Raw genomic sequence first — 15,760 nt, 5'->3', positions numbered from 1 at the left:
CGTGCCCCTGTTCTCTGCACATCCTTAGAAGGAGGGTGGAAATTTCTGTATCGGTTAATCTTTCATACATCGCAACATCTCGTCGCTTCACGAAAATGTTCATCTTCCGACGACTGTGTTTGTCGGACTCGAAAACTCGAACTGAAGACTCGAACTGAAGACTGTACACTAACTTCCCTGAACTCCCCCAAGCACGTGTGGGGTCATCACTTTTATATTGGGAATGGGGTGAGTGTATATGATCTCTGACAGGTTGCACCTGCAACTAACGCAGTCATAAAACGTCAGAGCGGTGTCGCCGGCTTTGATGAGTCTTAACCATTTGACTCCCATCGCATCCAACGACATTCCGCACCAATCGTTCTATTCATGCTATGAACTTCATAACAAACGATCCTCATCAGAATATTTTACACCTGTTCAAATGTCTTATAAGGTTTTCTTTGAGCTAAGTGAATAGCCAAAGCTCACACGGACTATGAGGAACTGTCTTGATGCCCATCTTGGTCAAATAGTGTGATAATCTTTGAACACCCTTCTCACAAACGTCACACAAATCCTCCACATCTCCAGTTCCCCATGAATAATTTTGTGTACAGTTCCCACACTGACATCAAACTCTGCACGTATTGTCTCTATATACATTTGACGGTCCTCATCTATGAAATTCTTTATTTGGCCAATCAACTCTGGTGTTCTGTCTTACTTGCCAATCACACCTCTCATCATCCTTCACAGACACCGTACCTTCCTTGAATCTCTTATGCCACTTAGACTGATACTCGATTCATGTAATATGGCCCCAAATCAGTCAGATATATTTCATACGATTTTGTGACAGATTTTTCTGAGTTTAAAACAGAATTTCACTGCATATCGTTCGTCTAAAGTGTCCTTATGTTCAGATTGAATTTTTAAAATTCACCAACTGTGACAATCAGGCTTTAGTAGGGTGCATTCCGATCCCTGCTGTTGCTGTTCATTTGAATCTGAAACCATAAAAATTGGCCGATCATTTCATAAGATAGCAATAATATACTGATTTTCCAAGAGACTAAGACAATTTTAAATGCTTGTACAAAAAAAAAAAAAAATTAGAAAACCCATTGAAGGCACCTCGTATTTCTGTTGAACTCGGGAATCTTCCTGTCGAAATCGAATATCTTTTTATCGGACGAGGCAATCTGCACGACATTCCGAAAGAAAACTGTTTATTAAATCCACGGGAGTAGCACGCGAATGATACTTAAGATGAGAACGGTAGTCCGAATAAACCAAATAATGTGAGTTATCAATCCTCATCTAAAAAAAATATCACTTAAAATTAATATATACAAATGAGCGTCTTGTAAGTTTCACAATCTGATCTCGCAAGTTAACGGTCTGCTGGTTTCTGACTTTGCACTAAGATCAGACATTATAAAATCATTATCCCTTTCTCTTGAAAAGATACAACGATGAAATTATTACAACGAGCTTCGATCTGTACGAAAAGGTCAATACATCAGACTCCCAAAGTTGCCTTTCTTCATCTTATATGTAGACCTACGTTCTCATTATTGATAGCTATTGCTAGCAATTACGTCCAATTATGTGGTAGATTCCTTTCAATCAGAGGCTCGCTTTCATATGAGAGTTCAATGCTTGAGTTTGATCTGTCTACTAAAAACAGTTAAGTATCTTGCCGAACCACGAAGTCGATACAATGGAACTTAGTGGATTGTATCTTTCTTTGTATCGACTTATTATATTTCCAAGAAATGTAATCGCTCCATGAATAATAATAGTAATAATTTCATATATATATATGCATATATATATATATATATATATATATATATATATATATATATATATATATATATATATATATATATCGCATAACTATGTATATATTTGTATATATAAATGTAAATGTATACATATAAATGTATAAGTATACGTATATATATATATATATATATATATATATATATATATATATATCAATTTATCTGTATATGTATATAATTATATATATTATACAGCCTCGCCAGTAATAAAATGGGTGACCATTTGGAATTCTGAGTGCTGGATGTACCCTTCGCTTGGGTATTGTAAACCCTTCCCTCATAGGTACACGCGCAGCTACCCTTATAAGAGTGCCCATTGTTTTTTAAGACTGAACGGATATATATATACATATATATATATATATATATATATATATGTATATATATATATATATATACCAGTGGTGAAAAAACCGGATTAGAGTGCTCAATGTGTAGTCAGAGCAGTATATAGGAAATTTACTACTGTGAGTCCAGAATGAGTTTACAAATTGTTTCAGCTAGAGGAAAATCCACAAAGAGAGGAAAAAATCCAACTAGCATCGTCAGAATTCATAGATGGAGTCCATCTATGAATTCTGACGATGCTAGTTTGATTTTTTCCCCCTCTTTGAGGATTTTCCTCTAGCTGAAACAATTTGTAAACCCATTCTGGACTCACAGTCATAAATTTCCTATATATATATATATATATATATATATATATATATATATATATATATATATATATATATTAAGTAATGTGATTTATAATTTAAAATTTAAAAATCAAATTTTAATTAAATTAAAAATCCGTTTCATAAGAAGGGACAACAACAAAATCAATTATCTGTACGATATATATATATATATATATATATATATATATATATATATATATATATATATGCATTAGCATGGAGACCGGTTGTTGCCCGGGATTGAATTAGTTCAACGAATTTCCCTCATTTCCGATAATTTTGTTATCAACGAAATTAATGAAGTCGCTCAATTTTTTTTTTATTCTGGTCGTGGATCCACCGTGTGCACCGAGAGGGAGCTCGACACGCAGTGATTTAGTATAAAACGCAATATGGTCTACATTACACCGTAGAAACCTTCTGCTGATCATATGAATTACTTTATAATAACTTGAATTAAAGTTTGTGTTTCTTTTACATGGAAGTAACTACTTATCAAGGCCCCGAAGCCACTCGGGGATAAGGGTTATTGCGTGTACAGTAATCAATGGGATAGTATCGTAGTAATCGTTAGTATTGGAGATTTGATAAAGTGTCTTATTTAAGGGTGCGGTTCATCAGGAATTTGTTTATGTTGGACTTGAAGACATCCAAGTTGTAGTCAGGTGGGAAACAGGCAGAAAGAAGAAAGCTCCACTGGCGAACACTTCTAAGAAAGAAGCTTTGTTCATGGAATTTACGTTTTGGTTTTGGCAAAGATAACGAGTGGGGAAAATTTTTGACGCTGGTTTTAGCTAGACAGGTGTTTATCGTGTCAGATTGGCAAGGGGGACCGGGGATTGGAGCTCAGACGAGCACTTGCAAGATACAGTATCATGGTTTAAGTGTGCTCTAAACTAAAACAATTATTTCGAACGCGCACCGGTTTTATCAAAGAACCTTCTGTTGATTTTATACACCGGACCCTTCGTCTTCTGCGGTAATAAAGCTACCCAAATACATTTTTGATATTTCGGTTAAATTCGCACTGTTCCATTCTGTAGTCGGATTTGTTCGATTATCGATTAACGATACTCATCGGAGACATTCCTATATAAAACTGACTAAATAACACTCTCGGACATATGGAGTACATTTGTGTGAAATTTCAAGAAAATCGGCCTGACCGTTTCGAAATCGATCGAAAATGAACTCTCTAACACACTCAACCGCAACAATTAATTTTTATCTAGTTACAAGCAGGGGGCCATGGCTGTGTCCGGGATTAAATAAGAGTCACCAAATGTTCCACCCTACCAGACTTTTTAAAGCTCTGAATCAGTGAAATCTTCCAGTTTTTATCAAATCGATTGTCTGCTCTAGTTAGAGGCTTTCCCTCACTGTAGTATTCCGGAAAGGAGCTTTACATTTATCCAGACAGTGACTTAATTCACAGAAGATTGTGGTATAAAATGCATTGTAGAGAATCTACTGTTGATTTTAAAAATATCTTTTAAAAGTCGCTTCTCTTCAAGTTTAAAATGCAAAACTCAAATAGCATAGTTCTAAACAGAAAATGAAACATTAATTTTGAGCGCGCCCCTGTCTTATCGAAGAAGTAACTGCTGGGTTTATGAAATTATTTGTTATAATCCCTTAGATTAAAGTAAACATACAACGTCAAGGATCATGGGCTCTATGTAAACATTTATTTCGAACGTGCCTCTGTCTTTTAAAGAATCTACAACTGATTTTATAGGCTAGGTTTTCTGCTTGTGCGTTGCTAACATTCCTAAAAAAACACTTGTTTTATGAAAGTGGAAACTGGTCAAAATCGGACTTCAATACTTTAATCGAATTGTAAAGATTATCGATTTTTTATTCTTATCAGACTCATTCCAACACGAAACCTACGTAGAAATACTCGCAGATACATCAACTACCTTCGTGTGAAATTTCAAAAAAATTGGTCTAGCTGTTTTCATTGTAATACGGGATACTTAAACACGCGAATTGAATTCTGAGTGTTTAAATAAGCCTCAGTATGGGCCATTCTGTAAACTGATTTAATAACCAATAAAGCGTTGCAACCCTCGGAATTCCACTTTAATGTGCTGAGAAAGTTATTGTCCAAGTACTCGAGGAAGAAGCAATTAATATCCTCTCGCTTACGTCGACCAGAAACTATCTGACAAACAGTAGATTGTCAAACTGTTTTTCAAAGAAATGTGGCCTCTTTATTAATAATCGAAGTTGGCGGAGAAAAAAAAAATGAGAAAACTTATATAAGAAGATGAAATATTTAGGATATTTTTAATCGATTGTTATAAAGTTGCATTCTTGTCTATTTTGTATTTTTTCATGATTTGATTAATATGTAAACAGGCTACAGTGTTTCACACATAAATTTTCGCTAGCAGGACCTGTGGAAATTCCACAGCGAACTCATTCATATGTAATATATTATTGTTGGCATTCTGTAGATGTTCAGCGTAAACGGAGACGCTCTGATATTATTGTAGCTCTTTTGTTAAAACTGCAAATGTATTTATCTACGATAGCAGGGACACCCGACGTAGCCCGGTCATAAAGTACGCTTTAATATGATATATATATATATAATACTTTTGTTCAATTAAGTTCAATTATACGTTCCATAAGGGAACGCTGGAGAGTGTCGTCAGTGATGTTTCGGCGCGGATCATGGGAATGTTTCGGGTCTTTCAACATCAGAAACTCCTCCCCGCGAAGACCTGACCAGAGGTGATCGGTCTCTTGTCCACTCTCCATAAATGCGCTTTCAGACACTGGTTAAATTGCTGCTGTACTCAACACAAACTCTTCCTGGCTTCTCGGGTTGGCTGAATTCTAATGGCACGTGTTTTAGTGTACGAATAATATGATAGCAATGGAAAAAAATGAAATAAAAAACTCAAGACCACCTAAAAAGAAAAATAATTAATTACAAATAAATCCAATCCTTCGCAATAATAATAGAGGTGGGTATATACATGCATACGACCAATATATATATATGTATATATATATATATATATATATGTATATATATATATATTTATTTATTTATATATAAATATTTATTTATATATAAATATTTATTTATATATATATTTATTTATTTATATATATATATTTATTTATATATATATATATATATTTATTTATATATATATATATATTTATTTATAGATATATATATATTTATTTATATATATATAGCCAGTAGAGTTTAGTTTCCTAGAAGTACATCCAATGAAACAGCATGTGTCTATCAAAATAGTGCTCAATGAGTGAACAGAGCAGGTATATTAATTTTATTTATACAAACATTAATGGCTACATATGTGCATACATGTTTCTGTAATCACCCACGTGGGGGGATTACGTCTTCAGGCCAAGAATTGCCGTCGAAAGTGATATTTCCACCAAATACATTTTCCTATTTCGTTTATCAAGTAAGAATGCAACCTGGGTGGGAGTCATAAAAACGGTGAGAGAATATATATATATATATATATATATTTATATATATTTATATATATATATATATTTATATATATATATTTATATATATATAAATATATATTTATATATATATTTATATATATATATATATATTTATATATATTTTATATATATATGTATATACATATAGTAATTTATAAAATATATATGGCGATTAAGCTACACTGAATATTCCGCGTTTAAAAGTTTACGTATAAATCTATACTTCCGTATATTAATTTTATGTGAGTAAATTAAGTAGTTATATATATATATATATACATATATATATATATATATATACATATATATATATATATATATATATATTGGTCGTATGCATATTTATACATATATAAAAAATACATTACTGGATTGCCATCAGCTACGATCAAAACCGAAACGAAAACTCATAAAGAATTCTTGGTAAAATTATTTATTACAAGAAATGGAAGTCCATGACAATTAAACGACAGTCACTCGGATGTAAGCGTGACCCACAAAATAAATAACATACACGCTATTCTATTAATCTATAGATAATAAAACAGATTATATACACACTCATTCCAATATGATTTCTCTATATACTATTTATTCAAAAGACATTTATATTATAAGATAACCCTATTTTTGTTATTTAAGCGTCACCATTAATCAAGGTCCGAAGTCTACTCGAAGACAAGGTCTCATGAGCAAAAAAGTGGTCGTATTGTAATCGTTAATGGTCTAAATTTGGTAGAATTTGATTATTTATTGAGACGGCTCAACAAGAACTTGTTTACATTGGATTTGAACCTTACCATGTATTCAACCGAGAAACAGATCAGCAAAACAGTGTTCTACAGGCGGGAAAAGAAACTTTGTTCAGGGAATCTGTGTTTCGATTTAGACACATATAGAGAGCGAGAAAAATCGTATATAATGGTTGTAGCTCGTCGAGTAATTTTAATGCAAGTTATGCAATTAACGAACCATAGATTGGAGTTCAGACCAGCTCGCAATGTCTTTTCTGTGAAAAAGAGTTTGCAGGGAAGAGAAAAGGGCATCGTCTACGAGGTTTTGAAGCCAGTTTTGAACTATATTAAGCAAGATAGGAGGCTCTGAACAGCTTCTGTCCAGATGTGGCACCAATACCCCATTTAAATCAGTACCTGACTCTTTTACAGATAGATAATTGCACCGGAAGTGAGATACCGGCTGGAGCGGTAGCGTGATTCCACCATTTTTTCCAGCGATCTTAGCAACAAATTGGATGTATGTGTTCAATTTCAGGTCAGGAGTTTCAGTCCCAAGACGAGATCCATTCATTCCCTGAAACGAGAACCATTTTTTGGCAATTGGAGCGTGATTGGAGCCGGAGCAGTTATGATGAAAATAGATAAGCTTGGTTTTCGATGCATTAAAATAAACTAACCACCTTTTTCCCCATTGTATTACATTCTCAAGATAAGAAGAGAGAGAACCAGAAAGATTTGGGTCATTGATGGCTTTGAAGTTTTAATTTAAACATGAGTAAATTTTAGTGTCGTCTGCATAAATGTCTAGGAATGATCTAAAGATGTAATTTAGAAGATCATTGATGATGATTAAGAAAGATGTATTTTAAAATATTATTGAAATTTGATTTTTAATTTATTTGTAATTTAATTCATATTTAATTTAATTTTGATTTGACGACATCAGTTTCGATTTAAAACAAAACTTTATTTATATTATTTAATTGGAATTCATTACTGAGACGAGTATTATTTATTAATTTATTTATTGCGGACTATTATCCTTATCTTTCTTAGTTGTTGTTTCACAACGTTTCGACCAATTATTCCCTTAGCCTTCATCAGGTGGTAACCGCGACGGGATAGAAACTCTGAATCTCCTAACTGCATTCTCATTAATTACTGCCATCCATAGTTGTTGTCGTCTCAGCACGTCTTGGCCAACTAAGCCTCTAGCCGGCTATGGGTAGGATTGAAACCGCTATCTTAAGAAAATTTTCACCTTGAACCGTAGAAATACAACGTCTCTATCAACTGTTCCACGGGTCCCGAAGGGCGATCAAGATTGGATTTTTTGGTCTTATAATTCCACGTTTATGTATTATCTGATCTTTCATAGTCGAGTCCGTACCGAATGGTATATATATTATTTAACTGGAATTGATAATGGAGATGAGTATTATTTATTAATATATTCATTGTGGACTATTATCCACCTGACGAAGGCCAGAGGAATAGTTGGCCGAAACCTCGTGAAACAACAACAAAGAAGATGAGTATAATAGCCCGCAATAAAATAAATTAAAACTTTATTTATTTAAGATATGAGAGTTGCCTCACTATTACGCATTCAGGGCTATTTCATGTTTGATTTTCATAGATGAAGATGGATGTGTTTTATGCGCCTGTAAATCCAACACTTGGTCCACTTTCAAGAAAAACCTAAGAAGTTAAAATGTTCAGTGTGTCTTACATATGTGACTAAACTTTTCGACCGGCAATATGTTTGGACCTGCCAACGTCGGGTATATACAGTTAGTCACATGTAAATATATAATAAATCATAAGTATAATTAGTCCTTCGTCCGAGAACAATTTAAGAAGTTGATTGCAAAGCATTATACTTATTTTTTTAAATGGGATATAATTATATATAATATCTTAATTGGTCGGTTGTGAAACAACATCTATGAATGATGAGGATTATAGTCAGCAATAAATATATTAATAGAATATCATTAGTTTCATGTTTATCTGATAGCATCAACAGAACTCCTAAAGTAACTTAAAATGTTAGATGCCTAATGAAACGAACTGTTATAGTCACATCTAGGAGATGTCTCTTAGAGCAGACTTGCTTATCGTGACAGATTACAAAAAAAACTCTCGAAAGTTAGTAGATTTAATGAGATACAGTTCCATTGTCATAAAAGAAACGCTGTTAATTTTGTAACAGAGCTCGTATGGCCGCATGCAAGAAAATCAGCAACAGCTGTAGGATAGCTGGCTAGTGAAAATATTAGCAGCATCAGGAATTAAAGCATGTATGCAAATTAGAAAGCATGGGCGACTTGTGGCGCAAGCAAAGGACAGAAAAATACACCACGTGGTCGAGGAGAGAAGCAAGTTGCGCCGCGGGCAAGATACGACGTGTGAAATTCGAGGGCGAGAAAGCGCTGGCTAACGCAAGCGTGAGGTGGCGGTGAGAGGGACTTTTAAAAAGCACAGCTGTTCGGGAAAACTGGAAATTTAATGAATGCATTATTTTAGAAAACAAAAACATGAATAAATGCCGGATTTATTTCATTTCCTTTCTTTGTTCCTGCGACGTTACCCACGTTACAATGTCAATCGAAGTTGAATAACATGCACAAAATAAACTCGTTTCTGAGCAATAATATAAATATACGTTTTATCTTTGACCTTGCGTTTAACACCAAATGATACAGTGAACAAGAGTCATTGAGATACAATACTGCTATTAAAACACCCCAAAACAGATGGGCTGGGCACGTAGCCAGACAACATGACAACAGATGGTCCACCAGGACAACGGAATGGACACCTCGTGAACATAAGAGGCCAAAGGGAAGAACGAGAGGGGGGACGACCTGATACGAAGTGTTTTTAACATGTTTTATTAATTATTTGCTCTTATATATATATATATATATATATAAGCGTCCTGAAAGTCGACAGAGATGAGAGAGTATATATGAATATATACTACCTATGATGATCTATGGTAGTGAAACATGGGCCCTGACGACTCGCCAAAGTAAAATCTTCGCAGTGGAACAAAGGATAATGTAGAGGATAATGTGTGGCAGAAAGATAAACAAGGGTTATTCATAGTAATACTGCCATCAAGGCATCCTAACACAGATGGACAAGGCACGTAACCAAACAACATGAAACAGATGGTCCATGAGGGTAATGAACATAAGAGACCAAATGGAAGATCAAGAATGAGGTGGAGGGATGGCCTGATACAACACATGGGCCCCACATGGCAACGGATAGCTCGGACAGAGATAGATGGCTAAAGTCTAGGAAGGGGTTCCTCCTTGAGTGATAAAACCCTTGTTTCTGTTGATTGATATTGAAGTGGAACGCGTAAACACCAGATCGTTTCCCTGTTGATAGCCGTCTTAAAAAAATAATTTCAACAGATAATTGTCAAAACCGTCCTCGTAGATAATACAGTTGTGTAAAGTTCTATTAATATCCATCGCCACCTTTAAATCGACGAACCTGTAATCCATCTTCTAACCGTCCTAACGTTAACTGCATCGATGTCGTAAAAGTCTAACAGGTGTGTTGAATGTTAATCGGTTTAATTTCTTTCTAGATAAAGGACTTCAGATACGAATTCTGCCTCTGGCGAACGTCCATGACAGGGGGTGCTTTATTAGATTCTCCCGTGTCAATATCTTAAATAGAGAGGTAGAAATTTAAGGTCAGTAGTAGTCATAACAATGCAACTTGAAATCGACTTGCTTTAAAACGTGTGTGTGTTATCTGTGTATTTATCGATGTATTTAACTGTCCATTTTACGGTGTGATTTACGTACTATAGTCCTCAGATTTCTTAATGTCTATTTTAACGGCCCGTGACGAATCTAGTGGTGTTAGAACATTTAATGCACAGTACATTTATAACGACATACCTGTTGCTGCTGTCTTTCGGCTGCTGCCTGGGGGATTCGCCAACGTCTTGAGGAGCTAGATTCTGTTATAACAAGCCGCATGCAAGACGGACTAAAGCAAATATATGTTTTAATATATTGGTTTATTTCACTCCCAGGCATTTCGTCTTCCGCAGCATGGAATGAAATCGATGATCGCAGACCTGTGGTGTTTCTCTGCATCTATTTAAAGATTTGAAGACTGCCGCCCCTTATGGGGATACCTGTTTAACCCATCTTGCTTCCTTTGTATCTTAAAACCAATTCACTAACTTTAACTCAACTTTTTCAAACCGGAGTTCCTGAACTGTCACGTTTGATTCTCATTCAGGTACTTCCGGTGCAAACTGCTCGGTCACAGAGTTAGAGCCGTGTCACAGCAAGGCCTTTTGACTCTTCATGCTCGCTCGTCTTATCGTTTCCCACGATTTAATCTACTTTATTTACTCCGCGAGACAGATAAATAATTAGATAAACCGACAGATAAACAGATAAATACACAGATAACTAACCTATTGATTTTCACCCGGCGTTGCTCGCCATTTATCCAACACACTGTTATTCATTCAGAGAAATTGAATGCCTCCACAGAGAGAACTTGAATGCCTACTGGAGAGAACTTGACACTATCATCGAGTGTCTAAGGTCTCTCTGTACAGGGGTTTGTCAGAACAACCCGCCATGAAGATACTTTTTCCAGAGAAGTAACCCTGACCAAATATTCAAAATCGCATAGTATTCGTTGCCCAAATAAGTTCTCACGATGGCTAACCCACATTAGCTTTTATGAGGAATGGTGCATCTTCTCCAAGTGATGTTACCTCAAGTAATAGCACGGAGCTGGATACTCCACCAGACTAGATAAATTCTTGTCCTGTAATCCAGTAAGACCAAGAGACCAAAAATGAAACATGTGAAAATTGTTAATTGAGGAAAGGAAAATTATGTTCTCAAATTCTTTACTAACTCAGTGTTTGAGAGATAACTTAAACGGAAAATTCGAATATCTATGTATCTCATATAGAGTTCAAGTGTTAGGCCCAGGTTGTGGGCCCCTTGACTTCTGAGAACTTCGACTGAAGTAAAATTTAAAATAAAACGGAGTATACAATAGAAGGTATTATTTTTGAACGCCCCTCGTGTTTAAGAAAACAAATAACAAGGGTTGTTCACGTGACTACATTTGTGCTATGTTGCATATCGGCTATTGTTTAAGGAAGCGGTGCGCCCTTATGTGTGACGCATCGAAAAATCGGCAGCAGTCGTAAGATAGCTGACTAGCGAAAATATTAGCAGCAGCTGTCTTAGCACATATGCAAAATTTCACGATTTCTCTGCTGAGGTCTCTAAATGCCAAAAAGCTTCCCTCGAACGACCGGACTTTGGAATTCCCTTCCTGCTACCTGCTTCTTTTACTGTGCTGAGGTGTAGAAGTTTAAATGTAATGTAAACCAACATGGTGTTAATCTTTCCTTGGAATGGTCCCGAATAGCAGCCCCATTATGTACAAGTGGCGATATGGCTTGTCAGGGGTGGACGTTAGTAAAAAAAAAAGTTTGTTTTTTTACAGCGACACGGTTAAAGTTTAACGGCCATATTACAACTGTGCTTTTTCATCACAGTGAAACCCAACAAACGGACAAAAACATCTGCCATATCGCATCTGAGATAAACGTTTAACTAACACAGATCCAACAGGCTGTCTGGCCTAGTGACCTGTGAAGCCAAGTTCTACATCGGCAATACCAAGTGTAATGTCTATCATTTTTGACTGTCTGATCATATTAGTGTTGGGTGGTAATTATCGTCATTTTACTGGACAGAACATCTAATTATTTCTTATCGAGCTTCCATAACAAATTACTTCACTTATATTTGCTTATGAGGCGGCCAATATTTATCTCGCGTAAATTATATGTATGGAATATCTCTCGACATCTGTATATCTATTCACATCTGAGAGATATTAGATAATTCATCTTTCTAGCACATTTCATATACAGGGTGACCCCCTCCCCCAAAACGAGCCCCAACTCTAATTAGGCCCCGTTTCTGAGTGTTTTGATCGAATGAAATACAACTTTGGTCATAACTAGTTTATTATATTCAAAAGATCACATCAAAACACTAGGGTCTTTGGCCTTTTTTTCTCCGTTGACTGTAAAATTCCCAGAAAAACAATTGAATGTCTTCTGTTTTTTTGGGGTCACCCTGTATACGTACATATAAGCATGATATATACGTATTCATGTTTATATATATATATATATATATATATATATATATATATATATATATATATATTTTATATTATTATATATTATATTATATTATATTTCTCTTAGTCTGTCTGTCTATCCATTCCACTTTTTCTCAAAAACTACACGGTCGATCTTGCTAAAAGTTTTTTGCTGCTTGTACACTGATATAAAATTATTAAAACAAACTTTTAAATATACTCAGTCATCGATATGCGAGCGACTACATAAAGATGTACTAATTTGCATATCCCTATAACAAGTGAGCGTTAATCAATTATTTATTTTTTAGTTTCTTATTAAATTATTGGTTTCATTTCAATAATATGGTGAAATCTATTTATGTAAATGTTTACATTCTGTATAATTGCGGAGAATCTAAAATGAAAACGTTTGAGGAAACTAATATATAAATATATGTTGAGAAAGGGACAGAAAGAGAGAGAGAGAAAGAAAGAGAGAGTTAGTGAGAGAGAGAACAAGAGAAAGAAAGAGAGAGAAAGAGATAGAGAGAGAGAGAAAGAAAGAGAGAGAGAGAGTTAGTGAGAGAGAGAGAACGAGAGAAAGAGAGAGAGCGAAACAAAGAGATAGTTAGTGAAAGAGAGAACAAGAGGGAGAAAGAGACAGAGAGAGAAAGAGAGCGAAAGAAATAGAGAGAGTAAGTGAGAGAGAGAACGAGAGAGAGAAAAACAGGGAGAGAAAGAAAAAGAGAGAGTTAGTGAGAGAGAACGAGAGATAGAAAGAGAGAGAGAGAGAAAGAAAGAGAGAGAGAAAGAAAGAGAGAGAGTTATTGAGAGAGAGAACAATAGAGAGAGAAAGCGAGAGAGAGAGAGAGAGAGAGAGAGAGAGAGAGAGAGAGAGAGAGGGTGACCGTGTCAATTTCCGTGCGAAAAGTTTCTACTAAACTCTTCTATTAATATGTTGTTTACGGAGTTAAAATGTTATATGTAGGTTATTTGGACTTGAACAGCAATAGCATTTTAGTCGTGAGCAAGGCAGATACTCCGTTTTTATCTCCATTATAAAATTTGTTTCAATTGCAGTCAGTCTATCTTTTGACATGATGTTATATTTTCTCTTCTAATTAGAATAATTAATCGTAAAATCTAAATCTGTTAAAATACTAGTTTTATTTTGGTGTCTTTAAATGACCCCCCCTATTTTTACTGATGAGGAGACTTTATTTGTAAAGAAACTGTGGAACTCTGTTCCGTCTGCCTGCTTCCCACCTGACTACAACCTGGATGTCTTCAAGTCCAACCTAAACAAATTCATGATGAACCGGCCCCTCAAGTAGACATTTTTATTAAATCCCCACACTAACGTACTGTACATGCAATAACCCTTATCCCTGAGTGGCTTCCGGGCCTTGATAAGTGGTGATCACCTTGTAAAAAAAAAAGAGATTATTGTCAATACTTATTGTCAATTTAAATAAAATGAACATCGTTTCTCAAAAAAATCGTACAATCTAGTTGATTTTGTTTTTCCCTTTGAAACTGATTTTTAATTCACAATTATGAATCGTTTTACTTAATATATATATATATATATATATATATATATATATATATATATATATATATATATATATATATACATTACACACATACACATACATATTTTTTTTTTACACAGTGATCACCACTTATCAAGGCCCGGAAGCCACTCAGGGATAAGGGTTATTGCAAGTACATTACGTTAGTGTGGAGATTTGATGAAGTGTTTACTTAAGGGGGCGGTTCATTAGGAATTTGTTAACATTGGACTTGAAATAATATATATTAGTCCTCGCGCGAAAGAGCAGAACACAAAATGTTTTAAATAATAATAATAGAATAACAATAACAAAGACTTTCACTGGCGAGGACTACTATTGACCGTAACCAGTTATATAGTCCTTTTGAAATTTTCATCTTTTTCTCGTTTTGTACTGAATATTTGTTAATGAAATCTATATTAAACATGTTCCTTATTAAATTTGAAAGATTTTCTATTCTGAAAGAAGTTTAAAAAATTGAATCTAAAAAAGTTATTTTAAAGTTTTTGTTAAAAAAATTACCTTGGATTTATTTTAGGTAATGTACATTTTGTTGCAATTTAAAAACATTATCTTTCATCTAGCATATATATATATGATATAGATATAACATTTTCAATGATTTCTTTTTAAAATTGCAACAGGCTGTACATTACATAAAATAAATCCAAGGTAATTTTTTGATTCAATTTAAATTAAATTTTTATACCTTACTTTGTAAATTTTATAAAAGTGCACTTTGGAGATAAATAAATTTCAAATTGAATCTTGTACCTTTATTTTTGAAGTCCATAGTAAAAACATTTTGTTTAACAATTTTCATGCCTTGGATGGAATGCTTTTCTAACTTGTCTATCTCTCTCTCTCTCTCTCTCTCTATATATATATATATATATATATATATATGAAGGTGATTTATAATGTTCACTGTATTTTCAGACTGGGTATTTATTTCATAAGAACAACATATACACACAGGTTTATTTATTCGAAATATTTGCTAATCCGGTCATTGCACTTCTCAAGCCGGTGTTCCCAGGTTCAATGACCGTTTTGAAGGATTTTTGAGGACGTTTTTGCAGTCAAGTATTATCGAGAATGTTTTGCTTCTTCTATCTCTAATTGATTCCTTCCAGGAATTCATTTATTATTGGAAAAAAGGAAGAAGTCTGATAGAGCTAAATCTGGACTGTATGATGTTTGATGAAGCACATCGCATGGGAATTCTCGAAGAACATCTTGCAGAACCCTCAAAGAAT

The 15,760-nt window shown here is 34.4% G+C and overlaps 1 pseudogene; it reads right to left on the bottom strand.

Moving 5' to 3' along the window:
* Positions 1-348, bottom strand: part of LOC145246536 (uncharacterized) — a 109,352-nt pseudogene extending 109,004 nt beyond the window's left edge.
* Between the last annotated feature and the right edge of the window lie 15,412 nt (positions 349-15,760).

This window comes from Euprymna scolopes, chromosome 24, assembly GCF_053919585.1.
Source record: "Euprymna scolopes isolate OS-2025 chromosome 24, ASM5391958v1, whole genome shotgun sequence".
In the NCBI taxonomy this organism is placed as follows: Eukaryota; Metazoa; Mollusca; class Cephalopoda; order Sepiida; family Sepiolidae; genus Euprymna; species Euprymna scolopes.
Note: the sequence above shows the minus strand (reverse complement) of the source record. Positions and strands in the feature narration are given on the sequence as shown.